The sequence below is a fragment of the Populus alba genome, chromosome 18, assembly GCF_005239225.2.
Source record: "Populus alba chromosome 18, ASM523922v2, whole genome shotgun sequence".
Lineage (NCBI taxonomy): Eukaryota > Viridiplantae > Streptophyta > Magnoliopsida > Malpighiales > Salicaceae > Populus > Populus alba.
In genome coordinates this window covers 1,086,500-1,101,685 of record NC_133301.1, presented here as the reverse complement: position 1 = coordinate 1,101,685, position 15,186 = coordinate 1,086,500, and the positions used below count along the sequence as shown (strand labels likewise).

The following is a 15,186-nucleotide window of genomic DNA, read 5'->3' as shown; positions in this document are numbered from 1 at the left end:
GGATGTGGTTTAACTACAGCCACAATTTTTAACATTTTCCTCCCACAATTTGTAGACACCGTTTGTTTATGTGTTTTAACCTGTATTTTGTCAAATTTTTTAAAAAAATTTTGTTAAAATTGAGTTCGATTTATACTTTTTGGATTGTTTTGATGTGCTAATATCAAAAATGATTTTTAAAAAATGAAAAAACATCATTGGTATATATTTTGACACGAAAAGTTATTTGAAAAGCAACCACTACCACACTGTCAAACACGCTTTTAGTAACGGATCCCATCATTAAATTTTTTAGTAGTGGATCCCATCATTAATTGTGTTATAACAACAGTGATAAGAAGCTAGCTACTTCTTGTGATAAGAAAATAAATGAATAGTGGAGTCATGCTCCACTGTTTATTCCATTTTTTTCACTGAAATGCTCCAACTGTTTTGGCCGGATTATTTCGGTTTAAAGTTAAAAATATATTAAATCAAGTTTGATTCAACAAAATAAAATAAAACAAAATTATTTTTAATTATGTTTTATTTAAAAAATTAGTGTTTAAACAATATTCAATGACTACATAAATTAGACGGAGATCACTTGATGACGCTTGCATTTACAAAATTTGATCTCAATCTCAATTTTATTCCTGATTATATTTTACCTAATGTTGTGCTCTTAAGAAATTTTTGAAAAACTGTAGTCCTTGTCGAATATATTTCATACGTGATGGAATTGTTAATAGTTTAATGGAACAAAAAAAAAATATTTATATAAAGTATTATTTATTTTATGATGTAATAGCAATAGTTAAAATCTACAATATTTAAATTAAAACCATATATATATATATATATATATAAATTATTTTATAACCTCAATTTCAAAAAGCATTTTTAACCAAACACATTAAACTACTTTATTCAACTTAAATTTTAATCACAGTTTTAACTAAATACCTATTTTTTCAAAACCAATCTCAACTAAAAGTACTTTTTATAAAATATTTATAAAGTATTATTTATTTTATGATGTAATAGCAATAGTTAAATCTACCAATATTTAAATTAAAAAACCATATATATATATATATATATATATAAATTATTTTATAACCTCAATTTCAAAAGCATTTTTAACCAAACACATTAAACTACTTTTTATTCAACTTAAATTTTAATCACAGTTTTAACTAAATACCTATTTTTCAAACCAATCTCAACTAAAAAGTACTTTTTATAAAATATTTTTTTTCAAAATTACAATCACAATAATTACCATAATTACCAAAACACACCCGAGATCGATCAAATGTTGTATTTCGTACGTGTTTCACATCGGAAGGAAAGCCACTAGGAACTCAATTTTGACAGGGAAAACCCCACCTAACAAACATCTCTAATGGGAAATGCTATATTAAAAAAGCCAAATGGAGAAAATGGCTTTTTTAAATAGTGTAAAATATAACTTTTTTGATTATATGCATTCCAATAGTAAAAAGCTATTTACAAAAGCTAATTATATTTTTAATATATTTCATGTTAAAATTAATTTTAATATAATATTATATAACTAATTTAGATATTTTATATATAATATAATATTATGATATTATTAATTATATAATTAATATGAGAAATTTATAAAAGTTAATAAAAAATTAATGAAGTAATATGAAAGTTAAAAGATATAATTTAAAATTAAATTTAAAAAATTATTTTACATGAATATTTTTAATTTTAAGTTTTATATGTTATTGTTAAAAATTTAATTTTTTAATAGTAAATTTCAAATTCAAACTTTAAAAAAAACCCGCCAACATTTTAAATTTTGATTTTCATTTAAAAAAAAAATTCAAGTTTTGAAAAAAATAACCGCCAACATTTTAAAATTTAAAATTTAAAATTTTGAAAAAATTACCGCCAACATTCTAAGATTTTACAATTTGAAAAAATAATCAATCCTATAAAATATTCTTATATACCTTAACATTTTTTCCTCGTCATTTTCTTCTCTCCAATCTTTGTTATATTTCATTAAAATTCATCATGAATCATTCTAATTTTAATTTTTATGATGCTTTTGATTTTGATGATGACACTTATGTGTTTGCTTTTCAAGTTGCTACTGCTGTGGTTGCTGAAGAAGAATTGAATAATCAAAGGCGGAGAACAGGGTATCGTGGCTCTAGTCCTGGTCACAATATTATCAATCGTAATAGAAAGAAAGGTGAGTTAAGGTTATATAATGATTATTTTGCTGAAAATCCTAATTTCACTAAAAATCAATTTCGAAGAAGATTTATGATGAGTCGTCATCTTTTTTTTTTTTCGGATCGCAAATGCAATGAAAAGCTCTTAATCCATATTTCAAAACAAAAAGATAGATGTTTCTTAGTGTTTTTTCTTGTTTATCTTGCCTTCAAAAAGATAACTGCAGCTCACAAAAAAAATACTTTCATATGGTATTCTTGCAGATCTTACTGATGAATATATTCGAATTGGAGAAACCACTATGATAGAAAGTCCTAGAGATTTCATTAAAGCAATCATATAATTTTTTGGTGATTGGTATCTAAGGGCACTAAACAAGGTCGATATTTATCGATTATTATCAATTGAAGAGTAGCGTGGATTTCCAGGGATGTTAGGGAGCATTGATTGTGTGCATTGAAAATGAGAGAAATGCCTAATTACATGGCATGTGATGTATACTTGTCATTTTCGTGAACCAACTATAATTCTAGAGGCGGTGGCTTCACAAGATCTTTGGATATGACATGCCTTTTTTAAAATGCCTACATCATTAAATGATATTAATGTTCTTGATCGGTCACCTATCTTTGCTGCACTTGCCTGAAAGGTTATACTACTCTCCTGTCAATTATACAATTAATGGACATGAATATACAATGAGATACTATTTAGCAGATGAGATTTATCCTAATTAGTCAACCTTTGTTAAGACAATCCCAAGACCACTAGAAACAAAGAGAAAATATTTTACAAGCAAGCAAGAGTCTGCAAGAAAAGATATAGAGCAGGCATTTGGGGTGCTCCAATCTCGTTTTGTAATTGTACGTAGACCTGTTCGATACTGGGATGAAAAAACGCTTGCATATATTATAAAAGCTTGCATAATATGATTATTAAGGATGAAGGAGCAATTAACATTGGATTTGACCATGAACATGAAATCAATTCCTTTATATCAATGTCACATGGTGAAATACCAAAATTACATGATTTTCTTCAAACTCATAATCAAATTAGGGATAGAGCAACTAGCTCTCAACTACAAGAAGATTTGATTGAACATTTGTGGAAACAATATGGCAACGAGTAGAATCTTTAGATTTGAACTTCTTATGTTATCATAATTTTCAAGTTTTTTATGTTTTTTTTTTTTCCATTATGGTTGTTATCTTTTAAGTTAATTAATCCTACTTATTATTGTTAAGTGTTAGAGGAACTTCAAAAAAATATTATGAATTAATATCAATTTCATAACAATATATTTAAAATAACTAAGAAATTTTCTGCATATTTAATTGAAAATACATTACATTACAATAAATTAATCAAGATTAATTAAAAATTAAAACCCCTCTTTTGCATAATTTCTAACTTTCTATTTTCAAAATACGCTGCAGAAATTGGATCAAAATTAGAAATATCCATTTTTATAATTTGTTCTTCTTTCTCAATTTTTGTCCAATTATTATTCTCTTGACTTTATTGAATTCATCATGGCTTGTTGCTCTAACATAATTTCCTATCTTGTTTTTTCTGATCCTCAATTTCAACTAGAGTATCCCTGAATTGTTGTAAGAGATTTGTTACAATTACCTCCTCAACTTTATCTTTTCCTTGTATACGTTTAAATCATTCCTTTGCAGTCTTCCGATCGATTGGTCTATCTTGATAAATCAATGGTTCACTATCTTCCCCTAAACTAACAGAATCAGGGTAGATGGAGTTGATGGAGCCGGACTTGCATTTGACATGACCTTTTGTTTCTTGTTTTTTACCTTTTGATATTGACTTGCACGCTCAAATTGCCATTTGGTTCTTTTTTCTTAAGATAACCTAACAATGTTTCTAGTTGAAAATATATTTTACCAACGCAAGAAGCATACCATTTGTCGAGCATCATTAATTTAGTAAATAAATAAATAAATAAAATAATGTTAAAATATGTGTTAAATTAATTTAACATGAAATGAATATTAAAATTATCTTTGATTCTTCGATCATTTCCACTTTGCTGATGATTTTCAATTTGAGTAACAAATCCAACAAATTTAACGACTTTTCTATTTATTTCTTGCCATCTACTTGAGATGCTTATTTGAGAATGATTATTCAAGTTTCCTCCATTCTTTACAAAGTAAGCATGTACACGAGCCCAAAACTATTTTGTTTGTTGTTCAACTCCTGTAATTGGATCCTTGCTTGTATTTAGCCATGCAAATACAAGTAAACAATCTTACTCTAGTGAGAATTTTTTATTTCTTTGTGATTTTTTTGCCGAATGGACATTTAAATTCGAGTATGTTAAGTCATCAATTAATTGATTAGAATCACTTGGTTGAGAAAGAATATTCTTCTGAACTCACTCATAAGAAAGTTGGTAAAAGAGCTTGGAAAATTTGAATCCATCTACATTAAAAAAAAACTCAAGTTAAAAAACCTTATAAGAAAGTATAAAAAAAAGCTCACATTCAATGTCTAGCAATTTTATAGTTTCCATACATGTGAATTAATAATAAGCATTGCCTCCTACTTGTTTTAACATAACAAATTTGTCTATTTTTTGAAACTAAAAAGAGAATTGATATACTGGTTTAAATTATATTTTCAACAAGACAAAATATAAATTGACCTCAAATTAAAACAAATAATCAAAAATAAAATTTAAATATGTCACTCTATAATTTTATCAATATCAATTACCATTAATTAATTACTCTCAATTTTATCAAAGATAAACAACATAAATAAAATATGTCTTCCTTAACCCATATTAAAACATAAAATAATAAAGAAATAAAAAATCATCACAAATATTAAATTAATAACAAAAGGTCTTAAAAAAGAAAATCAAGGTATATTAAAGAGAAAATAGAAAAAAGCTTTTAAACAAGTATACTTTTCAATTTCAGCTAATTAACATAATCAAATTGTTATTAATTAACCGGAAGAAATAAATGATTCTTGTTTTTCTAAATTTTGAGAGAAGGGTGGGCACAATACAAAATTTTAAAATTTACGAAGTTCTTTCCTCCTAAATTTGAAGAAAATTCCTCTTGCATTTAAAGAAAAAAAAAAAAAAAGAGATGTTGGCGAACAACTATAAAAATAGCTGTTGGCCAAAAGTTATTTATTTTTTCCATTGCTATAAGGAAATATAGATATGACTTGTCACCTAAACAAATGACTAAAATAACTATTTGTTTACTTCATGCGTTGAAGTTAGGAAATGAAAAAAAAAAAATATTTATTAATATTTTAGTTTTTTAATTTTAGTTCTTCCCATTGGAAATGATGTAAACCTTTTGAGGGACTCCTTATAAAATGATCAAAGTCTTTATCAAGAAAACACAATAGGTTTTTTTTTTTTTTTTTCACAGAATAATAACTAATATATCTTTTGAGGCAAAAAAAATAATGCACGGTAGGTAGGAACATTTTTTTACCTATTTCTTTTAAGAGAATGGTAATATAACCCCAAAAATACTATTTGAAATTCAGATATAGGAAATTAACTCTGCTGTATTAATCACTTCACACCTGTCAGTAACAAAAAGTATAGTTTTGATTTATTTTTTAAAATATTTTTTATTTAAAAATATTTAAAATAATTTTTTTTATATTTTTAAAAATCAACACATCAAAATAATATTAAAAAATATTAAAAAAAAAAATTTTCAAATTTTTTTTAAAAATATTTTTTGAAAACGCAAAAACAAATAGAGTAATTTCATTTTTTGTATCATGTGAATATTTATTGTTAAAAGTATATTTTAAATTATATTTTTTTACTTGAAAAAATATAAAAATTAGTATTTTAGATGTTTTAAATAATTTTAAATATGATAATATTAAAAATAAAAAATATTATTTTAATACTAAATGTATATTTAATACCATAGAAATATTACAGTACTAATATCATACTCTATAATACTACATTGCTAAATATTAGTACTACTATGGTTTGGAAAGATATATTTTTTTAAAAAAATTATAAATTTATAGTTTTGATTGAAATTCAAGATTTAAACTATAATTTAAATGAAAAAAAAAATAGAAAATCGAATAACTTTTAAAATTTATAATCACTGTTAAAACAGCTCCGATCACATTTTCATCACAATGCCAAATGACGCAGGCAGACATGTTGTCGTTTGTCCTTGATTTTTCAATCAAACTACCGATTCTCGTAAAAAAAAAAAAAAGGACATAAAATTGAAAAAAGGTTGACGTCAAGCCACATATGCACCAAGACCTGCCTCCATCAAGCGCCATGTGTTCTCTTTCGCCTTGGAAAGTTGGACCGTGTTCTGTTTTTGGTAGCGAAGGAAGAAGGAAGAAAACTGAAGCCGATCCTTCAAGAACCCAAAACTCTCTTATGATCAAATCACCAAAATGACTCCCCTTGCTTCACGTTTGATCCAATCAAGAACTTCCCTCTCCAAATTATAAGTACGTTTCGTTTCCTTTCTTGGGTAATTTTTTTCTTCTCCTGTTATGTCAAGAATATTATTTATATTGATAAGTACGGAAAATTTATTTTTGTGATTTATTTTCTCTCTTAGGGAAAAAATGGGTTCTTTCTTTAATATTGCGTTGACATTGATTTCTTGTAAGATTACATTGTGTTATTTACCTTGTCTCTTGAAGGGAATTTTAAGAGTTAGTGATTTCCTTAAAGACATGGCTGGTGCTTTTGATTTGAGAATTGTATGATTGTGAGTGTTTAGAAGCTTCTCTTTTTATTGGAAAAATGCCAAAAAATGAAAAAAAAAAGGGGACGTTTTGGAATTGGCAATGATTCCTTGGGGCTTTTCTTCTTTTTATTGCATGCATATATTTTGCGCAATGGAATATTTGATGGCAACATGAATGTATGATTTTGTTGTGTTACCAAATGTGAGGTGTTGCATTTTCTGATTAGTTTTTTTTTTTTGAATAAGTACAATTGCTGCCATCAAGAAATGGGAGATATCTATCAACAGATTCTAATAAGGTTGATGAAACCCTTTAAAGTTGAGGAGGCTGAGACAGTGAATGTACCTCCACCCTCGACAGAGAAGGTATGCTGGATAATGAACCATAGTTGGCGCTTTTGATATCTTCTAGTTTTTATTGTTTTTTGCATGTTTTGACCTGATATGCTAACCCAATGCAGTTTGCTTTGTATTGGGTGGAAATGGATTTTGTTGGTTTCTCATATCTGCAAAGAAGCTGTAGACCGTGGCTTAACTGTTGCTAGCCTGAGCAGGTATTGTGATCCTCTAAAGCTGTAATTTTTTTATTGATAGTTGGTTATTCTCAAGTTGATGTCTAATTGTTCATGTTCCTTTCAGGTCTGGCAGGCCATTGATACATGATTCATGGGTTAGCAATGTGATTTGGCATCAAGGTTTGCATTGTTCTATGGTGCTTTCTTTTTCTCTCCATGGCTTTTGATGTCTTGATGCCTGTAAACTTGTTTTCTGTTTCTAACAGTCTTCTTTATCTAGGAAGCCTACTCTCATCTTATTCATGGACGGAAGCTCTAAATGGGGTCACCTCTGTATTGTATGTGATCTCCTCACCTTTTCCACCAAAATAACATTTTTTTTCACGTGCGCGCGCACATGTGCTGCAACGTGGTTTTGCTACACAGGATGTGATTCTTCTTCTTCTCTTTTTAATGAGTGATTGCTCTTTTCTGCTAATTTGCATTTTGCTTTCTAGAATTTCTTGTGTAGGTGGTTTTGGCTCACAGTCTTATATGTATAAGATTAATGGAACTGCAAATATTAATGCAATTAGAGTCTGCTTCAGAAAAAGGTATACTCTAAAGGAAGCTAAGTTTTTTTTCTGCTGTTTATTTATATAGTTTGTTCTTGCGGCCTTGTGGTGATTCATAACTGATGACTTTTGCATAAGTGTTGTGGAAAAAAGCTGTTTCCAAATAGAAGCCCATAGAGGCTTAAAATCTGGTTTCACAGTTGTTGTAAGAGGGAATCCTAGTGTTCACTTGAAGTTGCTCCACCCATTGTTAGATTTTTCTCTGAGAATGGATCTTTTATGATGAATTTCTCATATTTTGGAGTTACGAATAAATTAGGTATTCTAATGGTCATATAGATTGTCAATATTGCAAAGTTGTGGTTGTGTGGATATTGAATATAGCGAAGGAGAGAATTTTAGGCAACTGTGTTTCTTTTCTCAATTTCTTATTGTTATTATTTCTTCAATCATCAAGGAAAAAGCAAATTCTAGAAGGCATTTTGATCTAGCATGGTCTTTGGTTTTTCATTTCATAGTACATCTGCAATCTAACAGCCATGCTGTGTTACACTGATAGCAAAAGAAAACTTTTTCAAGTTTTGTGAATTTTTATATCCTTTTACATGATTTTGGTCCCACCAATAAAGTAAACTGTTAGAGAGTAGCTGGTTCCATTTCTACCATTAACCTTGTTCTTTTTGGTTTCGGTGAGGGGATGTTGTTGAAACTCATAAATACCCTGGGAACTTGCGTGTGGCCTACCAGCTGAGGCTACCCCCAATTTTTATTTATTTTAGTGGATTGGATTTGATAGTTGATTGCTTATTTGCTATAGGTGTTAAAAGATTTGTTTACATCTCTTCTGCCGACTTTGGCTTGGCCAATTACTTGCTGCAAGGATATTACGAGGGAAAGGTACTATTTTCATTACTTGCTGTCGAATCATGTCACTTTAATGTGAATGTCTGGCATGGCACATCTACATCTTCTGTTTTTGGAAACAAAGACTGTTTTCTTAAAAGCTTCAAAAAAAAAAAAAAAAAAACCTAGTTTGTATTATACATAGATTCAGTTTGAAATTCTGTAACACATATTTTTGATACTAAATAGTTATATCACAAGAAGAATCAAAACTTTCAAGTGTTGTCATGATATTTACTTTTTCCCCTTTTCTTATCAGTCTTTACCTCATTAAGAATTTTACTTGTGGTTGTTTTGAAGTAGAAAAGCTGCTGAAACAGAGTTATTGACCAAAGTTTGCATACGGAGGTAAAATTTTTCCTTTTCATTCTTGTTACTTGTACTCTTTCTATTCCTGTCATAGAGCTGTCCTAAAACTTTTGGATCTGGAAGGTTGGTAAAATTTCCTTCAGGTGAAATGCTATTATGATTTATTTGATTTTCATCCTTCATATCTTGGTACTCTTTTTTGTGTGTATTTGATTTTCAAAAAATCTTTGTAGTTTATATTCTACCAGTGTTTGTATTGAATTAGTAATGTAGATATATGTCTCCCTTGTATCTGACAGCATATTAAATATTGTATGTTATGGATTATAGTAACTCCAAATCTGATGAAATGTTTCATGTTTCCTTGTTTAGGAGTGATTCTCAGGCCTGGGTTTTATTTACGGAACTCGCAATGTTGGAAGTGTTAAGTTACCTCTAGGTGTGATTGGTTCTCCATTGGAGATGGTAAATTCTGGTGCTTCCTTCTCGTATATTTATCTAGATTACTAGGTTATCCCAAACTACACTTGAATGATATTTATCCATGCTGCAGCTTTTGGCAGCTTAGGTTTGCCGAAACACAGCATACCCTGCAATTGAATTTTCAAATTCTCATTATTATTGGTCCCTCAAATCTATGCAATCTTGCAATTTGTTTCCTAGTTTTAGGTCTTTAAGCACCTATGCAGACTAGTTCTTAGAACTCTTAAAGGGAATAAAAGGAGGTCGCAACTTTGTCTTTTAGGAGCATTCTAAGATTGCAGTCACCAGAAATTAAGTTTCAAGGAGTGTTATGTGGGCCATTTTATCATTTACATGGGAGAAATGCTTGAAAATGTGATATGGAGATTTGTAAGCTACCGTATTCAATCCTGTTATTTGGAGGTTCATTGTAATTTATGGAATTGCCAATCCCGCTGCAGGTTCTTCAACATCAAAACCACTCAAAAACAGCTTCCCCTTTGTTGGCCCTTGTTCACCCCCCCCTGTCAATGTTACTGCTTTTTTCTAGTTGCTAAAGTTGCAGTAAAGGGCAGCAACCGATCCAGTTTTCCCTCGCAGGCATCGTAGACGTTTACGGAAATACAGCGGTATAGCCAGCAAGGGGCAGCATAGATTTGTTGATCTCTCTCTCCCCTCCCCGCTCGTGTTTACCCACCAAATATAGGAGCCCGTTCATGATATCATGAGAAGTTTTCATTTGTTTTCTTCTTTGTAAATTCTCAAGAAGATGTTAGCTTTTGGACTTGTAATATTTGGTGAACTGGAAAACGAAGCAAGCATTAACGATGAAATAAAATTCTGAAATCACAGGAATAATGTCATCAAATTCCCTAGTGCAAGATGAATCAGTTCTTGGATGAATCGCTTTGTATTATCACCCTTTGCTGATGCTCTCTTCTCTAAAAAGTGCTCAGGGCTGCATTCCTTTTTGAAAATTCTGCAAGTTTCTTTGATTTGCTATGTGCCTCCATTCCATTTAAATTTATCTATTAAAACTATACTGTTCGTATTAATTAATAGTTCTATTAAATTATTAATGTAGTGATTTATAAAAAAAAATAAGTAGAACTGAAAAGTCATATGGATTTTAATATTGATATGTGATGTAATTTAAAATTGATGAAGTACGAGTGAAAAAAAACAATATTGCCTTGAATATTTCCAATTCATTTTTACTTATAATTATGAAATATTTTGAAAAACTATATATGAGGGTAATGGATTGGGTGGTTACCTTGGCTTCACATTTCAAGATTTTTTTAAAATATTAAAATAATATATATTTTTTTTTTAAAAGTTAAATTGAATTTTTTAAAAGCATAGGGTAAAGTTCAGCCCGTTTTAATTATAAAATCTAGCTTGTCAACTTCCTGTGTTAGCATGTAACCGGTTGACTCCTCAGCCCCGGTACCCCGGACTCATATTTGCCACTGTAAGAAATAAATAATTCGGCTGTTAAGGGAGAAAAAAAGTCAATATTTGGATTCTTATAAGAGGCCAAAAGGCCCAAGAACAGATAAATTTGCGAAATTTTACCGGCAATATGACAGAGAGGCTCGAATTCGAGCATACAAAATCAAAGAAGCAAAAGAAATCGGGAATCAAGAGAGAAACAATGAACAACACGAGCAGCAGTAACAGTCAGCAACAGCAGCCAATCAAGTGAAGGCAAGGCACGAATGATGATTGCCGCTCTCACTGAATTTCCTCGCTTCTTTAATGGATTTTACACTCCCCACTGTGAACGCTCCGCCTCTAGAAATTCCATCTTTTTTTAGCTTAAATTTCTTTTTTTTCTTAATTATTTTTGACACTCTGATGATTTTGGTGGTTCAGTTCCTGATGAATTAGTGGAGCATTACTTGGCTAAAAGTGGTTTCAATGTCCTGATGTCAGATTGTAGTACCCCTTTTCTTTTGGTACCAAAAAAAAGCATAAAATTAAATTGGTTATTGTTGCAGCTGAAATGGGTTTGTTTTTTGAATTTGAAATAATGGGTTGTGTTTTAATTAATGTGGTTTGTTTTAGGGATTTGGAATTTTTTTTTGACGTTTATGGGGTTTTTTGTTTCCTAATTTTTTTGCAGGGTTAGATTAGTAGCTGTTGCGACACAGAAGTTTGTTGCAGATGTTGCAACTGATGCTCTTCAGTATGTATCTGTTCACTGTTTTTGGTTTTGATTTTAATGGATTTTAGCATTTTTATTGATTTTGATGTGTGTGTGTGGGTGGTGGAATGGGGGAGGGGGTTAGGGTTTTTGAAAGTGGAGAGATCATGCCTAGGGTTCGAGCTGAAGATGGTGGAAACTTTATAGAACTATTATCTTTTTTGGGGAAATGTTAAGTAAATTATCTTGTTGCATGCTGGGATTCTGGACTTGACCCAACTTGCTAGTTCGTGGTTAAATTTGTGGTTAGAAGCTCTTGTAAAATATGATCTGTGGTATAAAAAGCATGGAATGGAAATGGTTAATTTTTTTTTTTCTGAGTGCTGACAGCTGATTCAACATCTGAACTAGGAGTTAATTGAATTGTAAAGTTTCTCTGTGTTCACCAAAGGGATTGTTTAAAAGATTTCAATGTCCAAGTGATAGTGTCGTAATGTCGTTAACGTTATGCATCGGTGCTGTAGGCAATGCAAGGCACGGCCGGCACCAGTAGTTAAAGACAAAAGGGACAAAGCAGCAAAAGGTGCTAACAGTAGTCCCCATTGCAATCTTATGTTTGTTTATATAGACTGTTTTGCACTGGTCTTAACTTTTTGTGATTACAGGAAAAGCGCCTAATTTTGACAATGGAGGATCTGTCGAAGGCACTGAGTGAGGTAAGCCCAAAAAATTGTTCTTTCTCACTCTTTGTTTAGGTGGGCTTAGTTTCTATGTTATCCCTTGCCATAATCATATTGTATTTTCTAAGATCTCAGGATGCATGATTCCTGCCTGCGATTTAGAATTTCAGTTAACTTCAACCTGAAAATAGATGAGCATTGTCATTGATTGTTTGGAAAGTCATGAGAGCTGGAAGATTTGAAAATAATTTTATTGAAATGACTCAGTATGATATCAATCTCATGAGATTCTTTTACCTGCCAACAAAGGACAAGTATCTTCTTCTCTCATTGCTCATTAATGCATGCCCGCCGCTTTGAAGCAATGCTGTTTTTATTTTCCACTTCGACTTGAAGTAGAATAATGGATGCTATTCAACGTATTGATTTTCTTTAACTTTAACTTGACTTATTGGGGTGATTATTTTAGTGGGCAGATAAGAATCCCTTGATTTGCTGTATAATTTATTTCACAGAACTTGTGCATGATAGAGCATAAGAAATGAAAAATGATTTTGAAAAATGCAACATAATGTTGAATGTTAATAGGACATGCATGTAATAAACTGTGCAAGGGATAGTCATGTAATTGGCTTCATCTGCTTGAGAAAATTGGGACACTAACTACTAAGGTCTGCACTTAAAATCAGTTCCCACTTCCCATTTCAGTTTTTCTTTGTTCTTATCAAATAATGTTGATTCTTTGTTATCATTTGAATGAGCAGTATGGTGTAAACGTTGAAGCACCAGAGAGTATTTTGCCTGATAGCCATCGACTGGGATGGATCCTGCTTCAAGAGAAGAGTGATTTGGGCTAAATTTTTATAATAAGATTGTGAACTTAGTTTTGTATGTCAAGTCATATACATGTCTGTATCTTAATGATAGCATCACTGCTGGTGCTAGTTTATTATCTCTTTACCTCCGGATTTTCTGTTTCTTCGTAGCTGGTATGATGCTATTTACATCTTTGATCTTTGTCCATCTTCAAAAGTAATTTGAGGGCAAATCCAGACTTTGCCAACGTTATTCTGGAATTACAAGCTCCTTCCATAAGTTTTTATGTTTGACAGAAACCCCCTCATGTTTTCAACCCTACCGAGGTTTTTGTCAAATTTATATGGTACAGGGTTGGAAACATGAGGGGGTAGCTGTCAAGCATAAAAGCATTTGGATGATGCTTGTAATTCTGCAAATACTTTAGAGAAGCATTTGTAAATTCACCTCACCTCTATTACTAAAATTGTGGTTTTTAATCAGCTCTCTATAAGTTTTTAGCCTTAAAGTTGCTACCAAAATATGCTGTCCCAAGTCGTTTCCCATTACCCTAGCCAACTAGAAACTCTCCAAATTGAGTAGATTCTGATATTTCTATCATGGATGGTGATTAAAATCATAGTTGGACATGGCCTGACAGGCTGACTTGAGACCTATCCATTTAGGAGCTAGACTGATTCAGGTCAAACAAAAAGAAAAAAAATCAAGAAAAAACCGGTCTTTAATCTAATGACATTTTTTTTGATTTTTCTTTGAATTTCAAAAGAAAATATGTTAAACTTGGGATGTTGAAAAGAATAATGCAATGGCATTTTACAAAAAAGTTGCTATTTCCATCTCCCAAAAAATTTCCCGTAAACAGTTAAACAGTTGGGACCATAATTTTTATCTCTGGATAACTGCTCAAACCGTGGATGTAAATCAATAATTTTTTTCTTACGTTTCTTCTACTTAGCTTCTAGACTCTTATATCTTCCTTGCAATCACGGGCTCCAGCTCGTTTGATTGCCATATCTTGAGAGAAAATTCTGGCCCTTGACAAAATGAAAGAATCAAACCCTAGAGAACAACTGGCCTCCGTCAAAATGCTGGAAGGTGAACTTGAGATAGTGATGTTTCTAGAAAACAAAGGATGCTTCCTCTAGAGAGCCTTGTTAAATATATAGATTTGCTTATCCTAATCTTAGCAAGCAGCTTGTCTTGAGTAGTAGACGATAACGCATGCAAGGTTTGATGACTGTTTACCAAGAAGAGAGTTTGAAAGGAAGAGTCTGAGCCATGAACGTGTTTTTTTCTTCATTTGCGAACTCTAATGGTCTTAATCATGCAAACAAGATGAATGACTGACACAAACCTTGTCTTGAATAGTTGACAATAATACGTACAACTTTTTAAGACTGTTTACCAAGAACAAGATTGAAAAGGAAAAACTCGAAGCCATGAACGTGTCCTGAAATTTAATTTGTTGACCAATCAATGATCATTAATAAGACGGTATTAAGACTTAACTGAATATTAGCTGAAATTGAATTTGGGTTACGTAGGGTAAGATTTTTTTTTTGGTTCCAATAAGCAATCTATCTTTATGTAAAAGCTGTTCTTTTGGCTGTAATAGCAAATGTGATTGCCAATGTAGTTACAAGCTTGAGTAATTCCATGGTCATTAACTACATTTAGTTTGATTCAGTCAAGGTAAAACGATGATGAAAACGTTTGTATCTTTATAGAGCTGTGCCCTTATAAGTAAGAGTCCTTCCTTTCTAGATTAATCCACGTTGTATCTTAGTTTTCTCATGCTCCTGTTCTTTCCCTGTGTTCATCTGCTCTAGTCATTTTGCTTTTGAACTTGTCTGTTGGTTT

General features: G+C 30.9%; 1 long non-coding RNA gene and 1 pseudogene across 1 annotated transcript; both read left to right on the top strand.

Annotated features, from left to right (window-relative positions):
- The first annotated feature begins 6,515 nt into the window (after positions 1 to 6,515).
- On the top strand, positions 6,516 to 10,335 carry LOC118030156 (uncharacterized protein At1g32220, chloroplastic-like; annotated as a pseudogene).
- A 1,153-nt stretch (positions 10,336 to 11,488) lies between these two features.
- On the top strand, positions 11,489 to 12,414 carry LOC118030146 (uncharacterized). The gene is made up of 3 exons (XR_012168708.1): positions 11,489 to 11,622; positions 11,810 to 11,872; positions 12,355 to 12,414. It is a non-coding gene; the product is annotated as an uncharacterized lncRNA (long non-coding RNA).
- The last annotated feature ends 2,772 nt before the right edge of the window (positions 12,415 to 15,186 follow it).